This window comes from Oratosquilla oratoria, chromosome 4 (assembly GCF_046742065.1).
Source record: "Oratosquilla oratoria isolate Oo_2021 chromosome 4, ASM4674206v1, whole genome shotgun sequence".
In the NCBI taxonomy this organism is placed as follows: Eukaryota; Metazoa; Arthropoda; class Malacostraca; order Stomatopoda; family Squillidae; genus Oratosquilla; species Oratosquilla oratoria.
In genome coordinates, this window is record NC_134780.1 from 63,968,450 (window position 1) to 63,985,060 (window position 16,611).

Sequence of the window (16,611 nt, forward strand, 5' to 3'; positions counted from 1 at the left end):
CTTTCTCTACTTGCTCTCCCCTCTCTACTTGCCCTCCTCTCTCTTTACTCCCTCTCCTATCTCTCTACTCACCCTCCTCTCTCTACTCCACCTCCTCTCTCTACTCCACCTCCTCTCTCTACTCCACCTCCTCTCTCTACTCCACCTCCTCTTTCTACTCCACCTCCTCTCTCTATTCCCCCTCCTCTCTCTACTCCCCCTCCTCTCTCTATTCCCCCTCCTCTCTCTATTCCCTCTCCTCTCTCTATTCCCCCTCCTCTCTCTATTCCCCCTCCTCTCTCTATTCCCCCTCTCTCTACTCCCCCTCCTCTCTTTCTCCACTCCCCTCCTTCTCTCTCTACTCCCCCTCTCTCTACTCCACCTCCTCCTCTCTCTACTCCTACTTTTTCTCTATTCCCCCTCCTAACTCTCTCTACTACCCCTCTTTGCTCTCTACTCCCCCTCCTCACTCTCTACTCTCCCTCCTCACTCTCTACTCCCCCTCCTCACTCTCTACTCCCCCTCCTCGCTCTCTACTCCCCCTCCTCGCTCTCTACTCCCTCTCCTCGCTCTCTACTCCCCCTCCTCACTCTCTACTCCCCCTCCTCGCTCTCTACTCCCCCTCCTCGCTCTCTACACCCCCTCCACGCTCTCTACACCCCCCCCCCTCTCTACTCCCCCTCCTCGCTCTCTACTCCCCCTCCTCGCTCTCTACTCCCCCTCCTCGCTCTCTACTCCCCCTCCTCGCTCTCTACTCCCCCTCCTCGCTCTCTACTCCCCCTCCTCGCTCTCTACTCCCCCTCCTTGCTCTCTACTACTCTCCTCTACTCCCTCTCCTCTCTCTCTACTCCCCCTCCGCGCTCTCTACTCCCCCTCCTCCTCTCTCTCTACTCCCCCTCCTCGCTCTCTACTCCCCCTCCTCGCTCTCTACTCCCCCTCCTCGCTCTCTACTCCCCCTCCTCGCTCTCTACTCCCCCTCCTCGCTCTCTACTCCCCCTCCTCGCTCTCTACTCCCCCTCCTCGCTCTCTACTCCCCCTCCTCGCTCTCTACTCCCCCTCCTCGCTCTCTACTCCCCTTCCTCGCTCTCTACTCCCCCTCCTCGCTCTCTACTCCCCTCCTCTCTCTCTACTCCCCCTCCTCGCTCTCTACTCCCCCTCCTCGCTCTCTACTCCCCCTCCTCGCTCTCTACTACTCCCCCTCCTCGCTCTATACTCCCTCTCCTCGCTCTCTACTCCCCCTCCTCGCTCTCTACTCCCCCTCCTCGCTCTCTACTCCCCCTCCTCGCTCTCTACTCCCCCTCCTCTCTCTCTACTCCCCCTCCTCGCTCTCTACTCTCCCTCCTCGCTCTCTACTCTCCCTCCTCGCTCTCTACTCCCCCTCCTCGCTCTCTACTCTCCCTCCTCGCTCTCTACTCTCCCTCCTTGCTCTCTAGCTCTCTACTCTCCCTCCTCGCTCTCTACTCTCCTTCCTCGCTCTCTACTCTCCCTCCTCGCTCTCTACTCTCCCTCCTCGCTCTCTACTCTCCATCCTCGCTCTCTACTCCCCCTCCTCGCTCTCTACTCCCCCTCCTCGCTCTCTACTCCCCCTCCTCGCTCTCTACTCTCCCTCCTCGCTCTCTACTCTCCCTCCTCGCTCTCCTCTCCCCCTCCTCGCTCTCTACTCCCCCTCCTCGCTCTCTACTCCCCCTCCTCGCTCTCTACTCCCTCTCCTCGCTCTCTACTCCCCCTCCTCGCTCTCTACTCCCCCTCCTCGCTCTCTACTCCCCCTCCTCGCTCTCTACTCCCCCTCCTCGCTCTCTACTCCCCTCCTCGCTCTCTACTCCCCCTCCTCGCTCTCTACTCCCCCTCTTCTCCCTCTACTCCCCCTCCTCGCTCTCTACTCCCCCTCCTCGCACTCTACTCCCCCTCCTCGCTCTCTACTCCCTCTCCTCGTTCTCTACTCCCTCTCCTCGTTTTATATTTGCATTGCTCTCTTTCTATTTGCCCTCTTCTCTCTGTACACCCCCTCTTCTCTCTCTACACCCCTTCTTCTCTCTCTACACCCCCTCTTCTCTCTCTACACCCCCTCTTCTCTCTCTACACCCCCTCTTCTTTCTCTACATCCCCTCTTCTCTCTCTACACCACCTCTTCTCTCTCTACACCCCCTCTTCTCTCTCTACACCCCCTCTTCTATCTCTACACCCCCTCTTCTCTCGCTACACCCCCTCTTCTCTCGCTACACCCCCTCTTCTCTCTCTACACCCCCTCTTCTCTCTCTACACCCCCTCTTCTCTCTCTACACACCTTCTCTACTCCCCCTCCTCTCTCTCTACTCCACCTCCTCTCTCTCTACTCCCGCTCCTCTCTCTCTCTACTCCCCCTCCTCTCTCTTTACTCCCCCTCCTCTCTCTTTACTCCCCTCTCCTCTCTACTCCTCTACTCCCCCTCCCCTCCCTATTTCCCTTATTCTCTCTACTAACCCTCTTCTCTCTACTCCCTCTCTTCTTTCTACTCCCCCTCTTCTCTCTACTCCCTCTCCTCTTTCTACTCCCCCTCTTCTCTTTACTCCCCCTCTTCTCTCTTTACTCCCCCTCGTCTCTCTTTACTCCCCCTCTTCTCTCTTTACTCCCCCTCTTCTCTCTTTACTCCCCCTCTTCTCTCTTTACTCCCCCTCTTCATCCTTTACTCCCCCTCTTCTCTCTTTAATCCCCCTCTTCTCTCTTTACTCCCCCTCTTCTCTCTTTACTCCCCCTCTTCTCTCTTTCCTCCCCCTCGTCTCTCTTTACTCCCTCTCTTCTCTCTTTACTCCCGCTCTCTTCTCTCTCTACTCCCCCTCTTCTCTCTTTACTCCCCCTCTTCTCTCTTTACTCCCCCTCTTCTCTCTTTACTCCCCCTCTTCTCTCTTTACTCCCCCTCTTCTCTCTTTACTCCCCCTCTTCTCTCTTTACTCCCCCTCTTCTCTCTTTACTCCCCCTCTTCTCTCTTTACACCCCCTCTTCTCTCTTTACTCCCCCTCTTCTCTCTTTACTCCCCCTCTTCTCTCTTTACTCCCCCACTCCCCTCTCCACTCCCCCACTCCCCTCTCCACTCCCCCACTCCCCTCTCCACTCCCCCACTCCCCTCTCCACTCCCCCACTCCCCTCTCCACTCCCCCTCTCCACTCTCCACTCCCCCTCTCCACTCCCCCACTCCCCTCTCCACTCCCCCACTCCCCTCTCCACTCCCCCACTCCCCTCTCCACTCCCCCACTCCCCTCTCCACTCCCCCACTCCCCTCTCCACTCCCCCACTCCCCTCTCCACTCCCCCATTCCCCCACTCCCCCACTCCCCTCTCCACTCCCCCAGTCTCCCCTCCACGCCCCCCTCAACTCCCCCACTCCCCTCTCCACTCCCCCACTCTCCTCTCCACTCCCCCACTCCTCTCACCACTCCTCCCACTCCCCTCTCCCCCACTCCCCTCTCCCCCCACTCCCCTCTCCCCCACTCCCCTCTCCACTCCCCCACTCCCCTCTCCACTCCCCCACTCCCCTCTCCACTCCCCCCACTCCCCTCTCCACTCCCCCCACTCCCCTCTCCACTCCCCCATTCCCCCCACTCCCCTCTCCACTCCCCCATTCCCCTCTCCACTCCCCCCACTCCCCTCTCCACTCCCCCCACTCCCCTCTCCACTCCCCCATTCCCCCACTCCCCTCTCCACTACCCCACTCTCCTCTCTACCCCCACTCCCCTCACCCTTCTCCACCCCCCACACCCCTCTCCCTCCCCCACACCCCTCTCCATCCCCCACACCCCTCTCCATCCCCCACACCCCTCTCCATCCCCTTTTCCATCCCCCTCTCCATCCCCCTTTCCATCCCCCTCTCCCTCCCCTTTTCCATCCCGCTCTCCATCCCCCTCTCCATTCCCCCACTCCCCATCCCCCACTCCCCTCCACTCCCCTCTCCACTCCCCGCACTCCCCTCTCCACTCCCCTCACCCCCCCCTCCACTCCCCTCACACCCCCCTCCACTCCCCTCACTCCCGTCTCTAATCCCCTCTCCATCACCCCACTCCACCCCAATCCTTCCCTCCACTCCATCCCCCACTCCCCCCAACTCCCCTCTACATCCCCTCACTCCCCTTTCCATCCCCCACTCCCCTCTCCCTCCCCCTCGTCCCCTCTCCATCCCCCTCCCCTCTCCATCCCCCCACTCCCCTCTCCATCTCCCCTCCCCTCTCCATCCCTCCACTCCCCTCTCCATCTGCCACTCCCCTCTCCATCCCTCCACTCCCCTCTCCATCCCCCACTCCCATCTCCATCCCCCCACTCCCCTCTCCATCCCCCACTCCCCTCTCCATCCCCCACTCCCCTCTCCATCCCCCACTCCCCTCTCCATCCCCCACTCCCCTCTCTCAATCCCCCACTCCCCTCTCCATCCCCCAACTCCCCTCTACATCCCCACACTCCCCTCTCCATCCCCCCCCACACCCCTCTCCATCCCCCACTCCCCTCTCCATCCCCCCACTCCCCTCTGCATCCCCCCACTCTCCCTCTCCATCCCCCCACTCTCCTCTCCATCCCCCCACTCCCCCTCTCCACCCCCCCATTCCCCCATCCCCCCACACCCATCCCCATCCCCCCACTCCCATCCCCATCCCCCCACTCCCATCCCCATCCCCCCACTCCCATCCCCATCCCCCCACTCCCATCCCCATCCCCCCACTCCCATCCCCATCCCCCCACTCCCCTCCCCTCACTCCCCTCTCCACTCCCCCCACTCCCCTCTCCACCCCCCCACTCCCCTCTCCACCCCCCCACTCCCCTCACCACCCACTCCCTTCTCCACCCCCCCACTCCCCTCTCCACCCCCCCACTCCCCTCACCACCCACCCCCTTCTCCACCCCCACCCCCCTCTCCACCTCCACTCCCCTTTCCATTCCCACACTCCCCTCTCCATCCCCCCCCTCTCCATCCCCCCACTCCCCCCCACTCCCCTCCATCCCCCCCACTCACCTCACCATCACCCCACTCCCCTCTCCATCACCCCACTCCCCCCTCTCCACCCCCACTCCCCTCTCCATCCCCCACACCCCTCTCCATCCCCCCACTCCCCTCCTCCATCCCCCACTCCCCTTAGCTCCATCCCCCCCCCACTCCCCTCTCCACCCCCCACTCCCCCTCTCCATCCCCCCACTCCCCTCTCCATCCCCCACTCCCCCTCTCCATCCCCCCCACTCCCCTCTCCATCCCCCCCACCCCCCCCTCCATCCCCCCCCCCCCCCCCCCATCCCCCCACTCACCCCTCCATCCCTCCACTCCCTCTCCATCCCCCCCCTCCCCTCTCCACTCTCCTCTCCATCCCCCCTCTCCCCTCTCCATCCCCCCACCCACCTCTCCATCCCCCCACCCACCTCTCCATCCCCCAACCCACCTCTCCATCCCCCACCCACCTCTCTATCCCCCCACCCACCTCTCCATCCCCCCACCCACCTCTCCATCCCCCCACCCACCTCTCTATCCCCCCACCCACCTCTCTATCCCCCCACCCACCTCTCCATCCCCCCCCACCTCTCCATCCCCCCACCTCTCCATACCCCTACCCTCCTCTCCATCCCCCCACTCCCCTCTCCATCCCCCCACTTCCCTCTTCTTCCCCCCATCCCCCTCTCCATCCCCCTTTCCATCCCGCTCTCCATCCCCCTTTCCATCCCGCTCTCCATCCCCCTCTCCACCCCCCACTCCCCTCCCCATCCCCCACTCCACCCCCCACTCCCCTCCCCATCCCCCACTCCCCTCTCCACCCCACTCTCCTCTCTACCCCCACTCCCCTCTCCACCCCCCACCCCCCTCTCCATCCCCCACACCCCTCTCCATCCCTTTTTCCATCCCCCTCTCCATCCCCCTCTCCATCCCCCTCTCCATCCCCCTTTCCATCCCGCTCTCCATTCCCCACTCCCCTCCCCATCCCCCCACTCCCCTCCACTCCCCTCTCCACTCCCCTCTCTCCCCTCTCCACTCCCCTCACACCCCCCTCCACTCCCCTCACTCCCCTCTCTAATCCCCTCTCCATCACCCCACTCCATCACCCTACTCCATCCCCTCACTCCATCCCCTCACTCCCCTTTCCATCCCCCACTCCCCTCTCCATCCCCCCATTCCCCTCTCCATCCCCCCTCCCCTCTCCATCCCCCCACTCCCCTCTCCATCCCCCCCTCCTCTCTCCATCCCCCCTCCCCTCTCCATCCCCCCCTCCCCTCTCCATCCCCCCTCCCCTCTCCATCCCCCCTCCCCTCTCCATCCCCCCACTCCCCTCTCCATCCCCCCTCCCCTCTCCATCCCCCCACTCCCCTCTCCATCCCTCCACTCCCCTCTCCATCTCCCACTCCCCTCTCCATACCCCCCTCTCCATATCCCACTCCCCCTCTCCATACCCCCCTCTCCATCCCCCACTCCCATCACCACACCCCCCTCTCCATCTCCCACTCCCCTCTCCATACCCCCCTCTCCCCTCTCCATACCACATCTCACCTTTCCATCCCCCACACCCCTCTCCACTCCCCCCACTCCCCTCTCCACTCCCCCACTCCCCTCTCCACTCCCCCTTTCCCCCACTCCCCTCTCCACTCCCCCACTCCACTCTCCCCCCCCCACTCCCCTCTCCACTCCCCCACTCCCCTCTCCACTCCCCCTCACCCCTCTCCCCTCTCCACCCCCCACTCCCCTCCCCATCCCCCACTCCCCTCCCCATCCCCCACTCCCCTCTCCACTCCCACTCTCCTCTCTACCCCCACTCCCCTCTCCCTTCTCCACCCCCCACACCCCTCTCCATCCCCCACACCCCTCTCCATCCCCCACACCCCTCTCCATCCCCCACACCCCTCTCCATCCCCCACACCCCTCTCCATCCCCCACACCCCTCTCCATCCCCTTTTCCACACCCCTCTCCATCCCCTTTTCCATCCCCCTCTCCATCCCCCTTTCCATCCCGCTCTCCATCCCCCTCTTCATTCCCCCACTCCCCATCCCCCACTCCCCTCCACTCCCCTCCACTCCCCTCTCCACTCCCCTCACTCCCCTCTCCACTCCCCTCACACCCCCCTCCACTCCCCTCACTCCCCTCTCTAATCCCCTCTCCATCACCCCACTCCATCACCCTACTCCATCCCCTCACTCCATCCCCCCACTCCCCCCACTCCCCTCTACATCCCCTCACTCCCCTCTACATCCCCTCACTCCCCTTTCCATCCCCCACTCCCCTCTCCATCCCCCAATTCCCCTCTCCATCCCCCTCCCCTCTCCATCCCCCCACTCCCCTCTCCATCTCCCCTCCCCTCTCCATCCCTCCACTCCCCTCTCCATCTGCCACTCCCCTCTCCATCCCTCCACTCCCCTCTCCATCCCCCACTCCCATCTCCATCCCCCCACTCCCCTCTCCATCCCCCACTCCCCTCTCCCTCCCCCCACTCCCCTCTCCATCCCCCCACTCCCCTCTCCCTCCCCCCCTCCCCTCTCCATCCCCCACTCCCCTCTCCATCCCCCACTCCCCTCTCCATCCCCCACTCCCCTCTCCATCCCCCACTCCCCTCTCCATCCCCCCACTCCCCTCTCCATCCCCCCACTCCCCTCTCCATCCCCCCACTCCCCTCTCCATCCCCCCACTCCCCTCTCCATCCCCCCACTCCCCTCTCCATCCCCCCACTCCCCTCTCCATCCCCCCACTCCCCTCTCCATCCCCCCACTCCCCTCTCCATCCCCCCACTCCCCTCTCCATCCCCCCACTCCCCTCTCCATCCCCCCACTCCCCTCTCCATCCCCCACTCCCCTCTCCATCCCCCCACTCCCCTCTCCGTCACCCCACTCCCCTCTCCATCCCCCACTCCCCTCTCCATCCCCCCACTCCCCTCTCCATCCCCCCACTCCCCTCTCCATCCCCCCACCCCTCTCCATCCTCCCACTCCCCCTCTCCATCCCCCACTCCCTTTTCCATCCCCCCACTCCCCTCTCCATCCCCCCACTCCCCTCTCCCCTCTCCATCCCCCCACTCCCCCTCTACATCCCCCACTCCCCTCTCCATCCCCCACTCTTCTCTCCATCCCCCCACTCCCCTCTCCATCCCCCCACTCCCCTCTCCATCCCCCCACTCCCCTCTCCATCCCCCACTCCCCTCTCCATCCCCCCACTCCCCTCTCCATCCCCCACTCCCCTCTCCATATCCCACTCCCCTCTCCATCCCCCCACTCCATCCCCCACTCCATTACCCCACTCCATCCCCCCACTCCATCCCCACACTCCCCTCTCCCGTCCCCCCACCCCTCTCCATCCTCCCACTCCCCTCTTCATCCTCCCACTCCCCTCTTCATCCTCCCACTCCCCTCTCCATCCCCCCACTCCCCTCTCCAACCCCCACTCCCCTCTCCATACCCACTCCCCTCTCCATACCCACTCTCCTCTCCACCTCCCCCTCCCCTATCCACCCCCCCACTCCCCTCTCCCTCCCCCCCCTCCCCTATCCATACCCCCACTCCCCTCTCTATCCCCCCCTCCCCCTCTCCATCCCCCCCACTCCCCTCTCCACTCCCCCCACTCCCCTCTACCACCCCACTCCCCTCTCCATCCCCACTCCCCTCTCCATCCCCCACTCCCCTCTCCATCCCCCCACTCACCTCTCCATCCCCCACTCCCCTCTTCATCCCCCACTCCCCTCTCCGTCCCCCCACTCCCCTCTCCGTCCCCCCACTCTCCTCTCCATCCCCCACTCCCCTCTCCATCCCCCACTCCCCTCTCCATCCCCCCCCACACCCCTCTCCATCCCCCCACTCCCCTCTCCATCCCCCCACTCCCCTCTCCATCCCCCCACTCCCCTCTCCATCCCCCCACTCCCCTCTCCATCCCCCCACTCCCCTCTCCATCCCCCCCCCACTCCCGTCTCCATCCCCCCCACTCTCCTCTCCATCCCCCACTCCCCTCTTCATCCCCCCACTCCCCACTCCATCCCCCCACTCCCCTCTCCATCCCCCACTCCCCTCTCCATCCCCCCACTCCCCTCTCCATCCCCCACTCCCCTCTCCATCCCCCCACTCCCCTCTCCATCCCCCACTCCCCTCTCCATCCCCACTCCCCTCTCCATCCCCACTCCCCTCTCCATCCCCACTCCCCTCTCCATCCCCACTCCCCTCTCCATCCCCCACTCCCCTCTCCATCCCCCCACTCACCTCTCCATCCCCCACTCCCCTCTCCATCCCCCCACTCCCCTCTCCATCCCCACTATCCCGTGACTTTCCCACTCTCCCCTCTCCATCCCCCCACTCCCCTCTCCATCCCCCACTCTCCTCTCCATCCCCCCACTCCCCTCTCCACTCCCCCCACTCCCCTCTCCGTCCCCCCACTCCCCACTCCATCCCCTCCCCCACTCCCCTCTCCCTCCCCCACTCCCCTCTCCACTCCCCCACTCCCCTCTCCATCCCCCACTCCCCTCTCCATCCCCCACTTCCCTCTCCATCCCCCACTTCCCTCTCCATCCCCCCACTCCCCTCTCCATCCCCCCACTCCCCTCTCCATCCCCCCACTCCCCTCTCCATCCCCCCACTCCCCTCTCCATCCCCCACTCCCCTCTCCATCCCCCACTCCCCTCTCCATCCCCCCACTCCCCTCTCCATCCCCCACTCCCCTCTCCATCCCCCACTCCCCTCTCCATCCCCCACTCCCCTCTCCATCCCCCACTCCCCTCTCCATCCCCCACTCCCCTCTCCATCCCCCACTCCCCTCTCCATCCCCCACTCCCCTCTCCATCCCCCACTCCCCTCTCCATCCCCCCACTCCCCTCTCCATCCCCCCTCCTCCCCCTCCTCCACCCCCCACTCCCCTCTCCATCCCCCAACTCCCCTCTCCATCCCCCACTCCCCTCTCCACCCCCACGCCCCTCTCTCCATCCCCCCACTCCCCTTTCCGTCCCCCACTCCCCTCTCCATCCCCCCCACTTCCCCTCTCCATCCCCCACTCCCCTCTCCCTCCCCCCACTCCCCTCTCCAGTCCCCACTCCCCTCTTCAGTCCCCACTCCCCTCTCCAGTCCCCACTCCCCTCTCCAGTCCCCACTCCCCCACTCCCCTCTCCACTCCCTCCTCCGCTCCCCCCACTCCCCTCTCCATCCCCCCACCCCCTTTCCATCCCCCCACTCCCCTCTCTCCCCACTCCCCTCTCTCCCCCACTCCCCTCTCTCCCCCACTCCCCTCTCTCCCCCACTCCCCTCTCTCCCCCACTCCCCTCTCCATCCCCCCCACTCCCCTCTTCATCCTCCCACTCCCCTCTCCATCCCCCACTCCATCCCCTCGCCATCCCCCCACTCCCCCACCCCTCTTCCCTCCCCCCACCCTCCCCTCCTCCATCCCCCCACTCTCTCTCCATCCCCCACTCCCCTCTCCATCCCTCCACTCCACCTCTCCATCCCTCCACTCCACCTCTCCACCCCCCACTCCACCCTCTACTCCATCCCCTCCCCCCTCACCATCCCCCGCCCTCCCATCCCCCCACCCCTCTCCATCCCCCACTCCCCTCCCCCCCCACCCCCTCCTCCATCCCCACTCCCCCCCCACCCCCCCCCCTCTCCCCCCCTCTCCATCCCCCCACTCCCATCTCCATCCCCCACCCCCCTCCCACCCCCCACTCCCCCCCCCCCCCCACTCCCCTCTCCACCCCCACCCCCCTCCTCCCCCCCCCCACTCCCCTCTCCACCCCCACTCCCCTCTCCACCCCCCACTCCCCTCCACCCCCCCCACCCGCCCTCTCCCCCTCCCCCCCCCCGCCCTCCCTCCCCCCCCCTCCACCCCCCACCCCCCCTCCCCCCCTCCCCCTCCATCGCCCCCCTCCCTCTCTCCCCTCCCCCCCCCCTCCCCATCCCCCCCCTCCCCATCCCACTCCCCTCCATCCCCCCTCCCCTCTCCCTCCCCCTCCCTCCCTTCCCCTCTCCTCCCCCCCCTCTCCCCTCCCCCTTCCCCCTCCCCCCTCCCCTCCCCCTCCCGTCTCCCTCCCCTCCCACTCCCCCTCCCCCTCCTCCCCCATCTCCCCTCCACCCCCTTCCCTCCCCTCCCACCCCTCCTCACTTCCCTCCTTTCTCCCCTCCCTCTTCCTTCCCCTCACCCCCACCCCTCCCACTTCCCTCTTCTCCCACTCCCCTCTTCCCTCCCTCCCCTCCTCTCCTCCCCCTCTTCCCTCCCCCTTCCCTCCCTTCCCCTCCCCCCTCACCCCACCCTCCCCTCCCCACCCCCCACCCTCCCCTCTCCCCCCCCCCCCCTCTCCCCCTCCCCTCCCCCCTCCCCTCCCCCCCTCCCCTCCTCCCCTCCCTCCCTCATCCCCTCCCCCTTTCCCCTCCCCCTCCCCTACCCCTTTCCCCTCCCCTACCCCTTTTCCCTCCCCTACCCCTTTCCCCTCCCCTACCCCTTTCCCCTCCCCCTCCCCTGTCCTTTCACCCCATCCCTCCCCCTCTCCCATCCCCTCCCCTTCTCCGTCCCCTCCCCACCCCCCCTCTCCCATCCCCTCTCCCCATCTCCTCCCCCACCCCCTCCTCCCCTCCCCTCCCCACCTCCCCTCCCCTTTCTCCCATTCCCTCCCCTTCTCCCCCCTCCCCTCCCCCTTCCCTCCCCCTTTCACCCATCCCCTCCCCCTTTCTCCCATCCCCTCCCTCTCTCCCTCCCCTCCCCCCCCCACCCCTCCCCTCCTCCCCTTCCTCTTTCCTCACCTCCCCCCCCTCTTTCTCCCCCCCTCTCCCCTCCCCTTTCTCCTCCCTCCCCTCTCCATCCCCTCCCCTCCTCCATCCCCTCCCCTTTCTCCCATCCCCTTCCCTTTTCCCATCCCCCTCTTTCCCATTCCCTTCCCTTTCTCCCTTCCCCTCCCTCCCCTCCCCTCCCCCTTCTCCCATCCCCTCCCCTTTCTCCCATCCCCTCCCCTTTCTCCCATCCCCTCCCCTTTCTCCCATCCCCTCCCCTTTCTCCCATCCCCTCCCTTTTCTCCCATCCCCTCCCCTTTCTCCCATCCCCTCCCCTTTCTCCCATCCCCTCCCCTTTCTCCCATCCCCTCCCCTTTCTCCCATCCCCTCCCATTTCTCCCATCCCCTCCTCTTTCTCCCATCCCCTCCCCTTTCTCCCATCCCCTTCCTTTTATCCCATCCCCTCCCCTCGATCCCATCCCCTCCCTTTCATCCCCTCCCCTTTCTCCCATCCCCTCCCCTCTCTCCCATCCCCTCCCCTTTCTCCCATCACCTCCTCTTTCTCCCATCCCCTCCTCCCATCCCCTCCCAATTCTCCCATCCCCTCCACTTTCTCCCATTCCCTCCCCTTTCTCCCATCCCCTCCCCTTTCTCCCATCCCCTCCCCTTTCTCCCATCCCCTCCCCTTTCTCCCATCCCCTCCCCTTTCTCCCATCCCCTCCCCTTTCTCCCATCCCCTCCCCTTTCTCCCATCCCCTCCCCTTTCTCCCATCCCCTCCCCTTTCTCCCATCCCCTCCCCTTTCTCCCATCCCCTCCCCTTTCTCCCATCCCCTCCCCTTTCTCCCATCCCCTCCCCTTTCTCCCATCCCCTCCCCTTTCTCCCATCCCCTCCCCTTTCTCCCATCCCCTCCCTTTTCTCCCATCCCCTCCCCTTTCTCCCTTCCCCTTCCCCCCTTCCCCTTCCCTTTCTCCCTTCCCCTTCCCTCATTTTTCTCCCCTCTCCTCACTTTCCTCTCTCCCCTCCCCTCAATCCCCTCCCCTCACTCCTCTCCCCTCACTCCCCTCCCCACTCCCCCTCTTCCTCTCCCCCCCATGCCCTTCGTCCCTCTACTTTCCTCAATCCTTCCGTACCTTGCCCTCCCCTTTCTTCCTCATTCCCCTTCGTCCTTCCACCTTTCTCCCTTCGTCCCTTTCCTGTCCCACCCTTTTCCCTCCCCTTTTCCCTCCCCTTTTCCCTCCCCTTTTCCCTCCCCTTTTCCCTCCCCTTTTCCCTCCCCTTTTCCCTCCCCTTTTCCCTCCCCTTTTCCCTCCCTCTTTCCCTCCCCTCTTCCCTCCCCTCTTCCCTCCCCTCTTCCCTCCCCTCTTCCCTCCCCTCTTCCCTCCCCTCTTCCCTCCCCTCTTCCCTCCCCTCTTCCCTCCCCTCTTCCCTCCCCTCTTCCCTCCCCTCTTCCCTCCCCTTTCCCTCTTCTTTTTCCTCCCCTTTTTCCTCACCTTGTCCTCCCCATTTTCCTCCCCTTTTTCCTCCCCTTTTTCCTCCCCTTTTTCCTCCCCTTTTTCCTCCCCTTTTTCCTCCCCTTTTTCCTCCCTTTTTTCCTCCACTTTTCCTTCACTTTTCCTCCACTTTTCCTCCACTTTTTCCTCCCCTTTTCCTTCACTTTTCCCTCCCCTTTCCTCCCCTTTCCCTCTAGAACTCCATCATAATTGCTCCCCGACCTCTGTCACTTTTTCCCAACTCCGTATTGTCTCCGCAAGCCCCAGACCCAACTCTCTCCCGAACTCTTGTTTTCTCTCCGCCGACTGTCCTTCCTCAGTCTCAGAAGGTGGAGGAGGAGGAGGGAAACTTGAAGGGTAGACTTCCCGACTCGTCCTCTGAAGTTTGTCGGTTCGAGTCCTTTAAACCATACTTTTTTGTAATGCGTTTTCTTTCAACAGTACAGCTGTTTCCCGCTTTACGAGGTAGAAAAGCATGATAATCGTTGCTGGGTTTTCGAATGTCCTAACCCTGGATTCTCCCCTCGAGACGAATTTACCCCGCGTGCTTGTAGTAAGGCAGAGGGTTTGACACAATTTCTTCATGAAGCACCAAAAGCTAACAAGAAATTGCACAAGTTTCCAAAGAAAAGAGGTTATTGGATGGCAAGCGTGCCCTTCACATGAATGATCTTGCCAATCATATGATCTTTCTCACACTGTTCACATATATCTGATGTGGGCTTTGCACAAGCAAAAATTCGCCAACTTGGTCCGTCGTCAAGAGAAGATGAATCGACAAACAAAAATTGACTTTTTGTCCATGAGGTGTAAAGACTACTTTCGCATTGAACTGACTCCTGACTTATGAAGAAGGGTCCTGGGGCGAAATCAGATCTTTATAACGGTATATTAATTCATACCGTGTTATATTTCCGAGCAAAAGGATCGAGCAACAGAGAAAACCTATAATCCTTGTTATCTAATCATTCAACCATAGATACACCTCAATATAAACCAGTAAGAGCCAGGGTGGTGGGGGTTCCCTCACCTGTATTAAATCGCAAGATTCAGAAGCCGAGGGGAGGAAGGCGGGGTAGGTGGGTGGGTGGGTGGGTGAATGGAGGTTTTCTTTTAAAATTCCGTGTGGCCAGTTTAAGAATACTACACGTATACAGGGTATCAACATAAGTTTTCACCCACAGAACCTATTTATATATATATATATATATATATATATATATATGTGTGTGTGTGTGTGTGTGTGTGTGTGTGTGTTTACCTAGTTGTATTTTACGGGAAGGGGAGCTATGCTCGTGATGTCCCGTCTTCATATCTCATTTTATCTAAACTGTTTTTAAATTCATGAATTGTTTTTGCACACACCACTATTTCGTTCAACATGTTCCATATCATTAATATAGCAAACATTATTGGGGCCAAAACTGCTCCTTGTGGAACTCCATTTATCACTTCATACCAATTAGAGTTTGTCTCTTATCACCACTCTCATTTTTCTTTCATGCAAGAAGTCTTCCATCTACTTCAGCAGTTTGACCTGTATTCCTCCTGCAGTTTCTAATTTCTTAAGCAACTTCTTATGTGGCACCTTATCAAAAGCTTTTTTGGGGTCTAGAAATGCACAATCAGCCCATCAATCTCTTTCTTGTATTACATCTATTAGCCTTGAATAGAAACACGTTAATTTTGTGACACATGATCGTCCTTGTCTAAATCCAAATTGTTTAATTTAGTACGTTGCTTTTTCCAAATGCTTTACCCATCTAGTTTTTATCATTCTTTCACAGATTTTAGCTATCGTACTTGTAAGAGAGACCGGTCTATAGTTAGTAGGGTCCTCTTTGTTTCCTCCTTTATATATAGGTACTATATTTGCTCTTTTCCAATCTTCTGGAACTTTTCCTTCTTTCAATGAACTGTTTACTAGGCTATGTATTTTGTCTGTTAGTTCATTCCTGCATTCTTTCATAATCCAGTTTGCCATTTCATCCGGTCCATGCGATTTTCTGACATCGAGATTACTCAAGTGTTTCATTATTTCATTTCTCGATACTTCTATCTCTTTCATAGGGGGAACTCTCTTCTCCCATTCGATATCTCTAGGTTTTATGTTCTCCATTGTAAACACAGATTTAAAATGCTTATTCATAATTTCTGCCATTTCTATTTCCTCTGTGTATTCGACTCCTCCTTGTCGTAGTTTCTCTAATTCTTGTTTGCTTTTCAGTTTATTGTTAACAAATCTGTAAAATAGTTTTGGTTGATCTTTATATTTTCCTATGACATCTTTTTCGTATTTTATCTTTTCTTCTTTGCGCCCTTGTACATATTTATTTCTATAACTAGTATATGTTTTCCATTTTCCAGTTCTTTTGTCTTTTTTCCATTTTATCCAAGCTTTATCCCTTTTGTCTTTTAACTCCCTACATCTTTTGTTGTACCAGCACTTTACATCTTTTTTTTTCTTTTGTGTTGGCATTTACTTTTCCACTCCTTTATATTTTTTGTCAAAATACTCCACTTCTCTTCTAATGTTGTTTCCTCCTTGTGTATTCTTTCCCAGTCAGCTTTTTAAAAGAAATCTTTCCCAGTCAGCTTTTTAAAAGAATTCTTTCATCTTGTCAAAGTTTGTTTTTTTCATACATCAATCTTCCTTTTCTATACTGTTCGTTTTTATCATGTATTTTTCCTCGTTTAGTTCCAGTTCAACCAATATGTGGTCACTTTTACTTATTGGTGTTTTATATTCGATCTTGTCCACTATTTCGGGCTCTGATGTGGTTATTAGGTCCAGTCTCCATGGTTCCTCTTCATTCCTATACCTAGTATTCTCTTGTATCCATTGCGTCATTGTATGTTCTATAATCATATCAAGTAATACATTTCCCCATAGGTCATCTCCACCCTTCACTGTCATCTCTTCCCAGCAGATTTCTTTACAATTAAAGTCACCATTATAATTATTCGTCCTCCATCTTCCATTATCTTATTTAGTGATATACTGGTGTCTTCTAACATATTTTTGTGTTCTCTCTCTTCCCACGAAGCCGTTTTAGGAGGCACATAATTTACTACAAACTTTCTGCTCTTCTTATCCTTGTCCTCCACTTCCATCGTAATCATCTCTACACTATTCTTTCCATATGTGACATTCCTCACATTTATATCCTTCTTAGTCAGGAACATAACTCCACCCCTTGTTTTACCTCTCTGTTTCTAATCCATTAATTATATGCTCCATGTCCTACACTGTTGGGTGGTAGTGGACCTTTCAATTTTGTCTTGTACAATTCCCATTATGTCCGGTTCTTTTCCCTTCAGGTAATCATTCAGTTCGTTCAAACCTGTTATTAATCCATCTATATTTGTGCAAGATACTTTTAATTTTCTGGTACTTCCATCGTGTTTTCTGTTTCCCTTCCGTTTTTTTTTCTGCTATGAACCATTTCCTTACTTTCATATTCACTACTCTCCAATAGA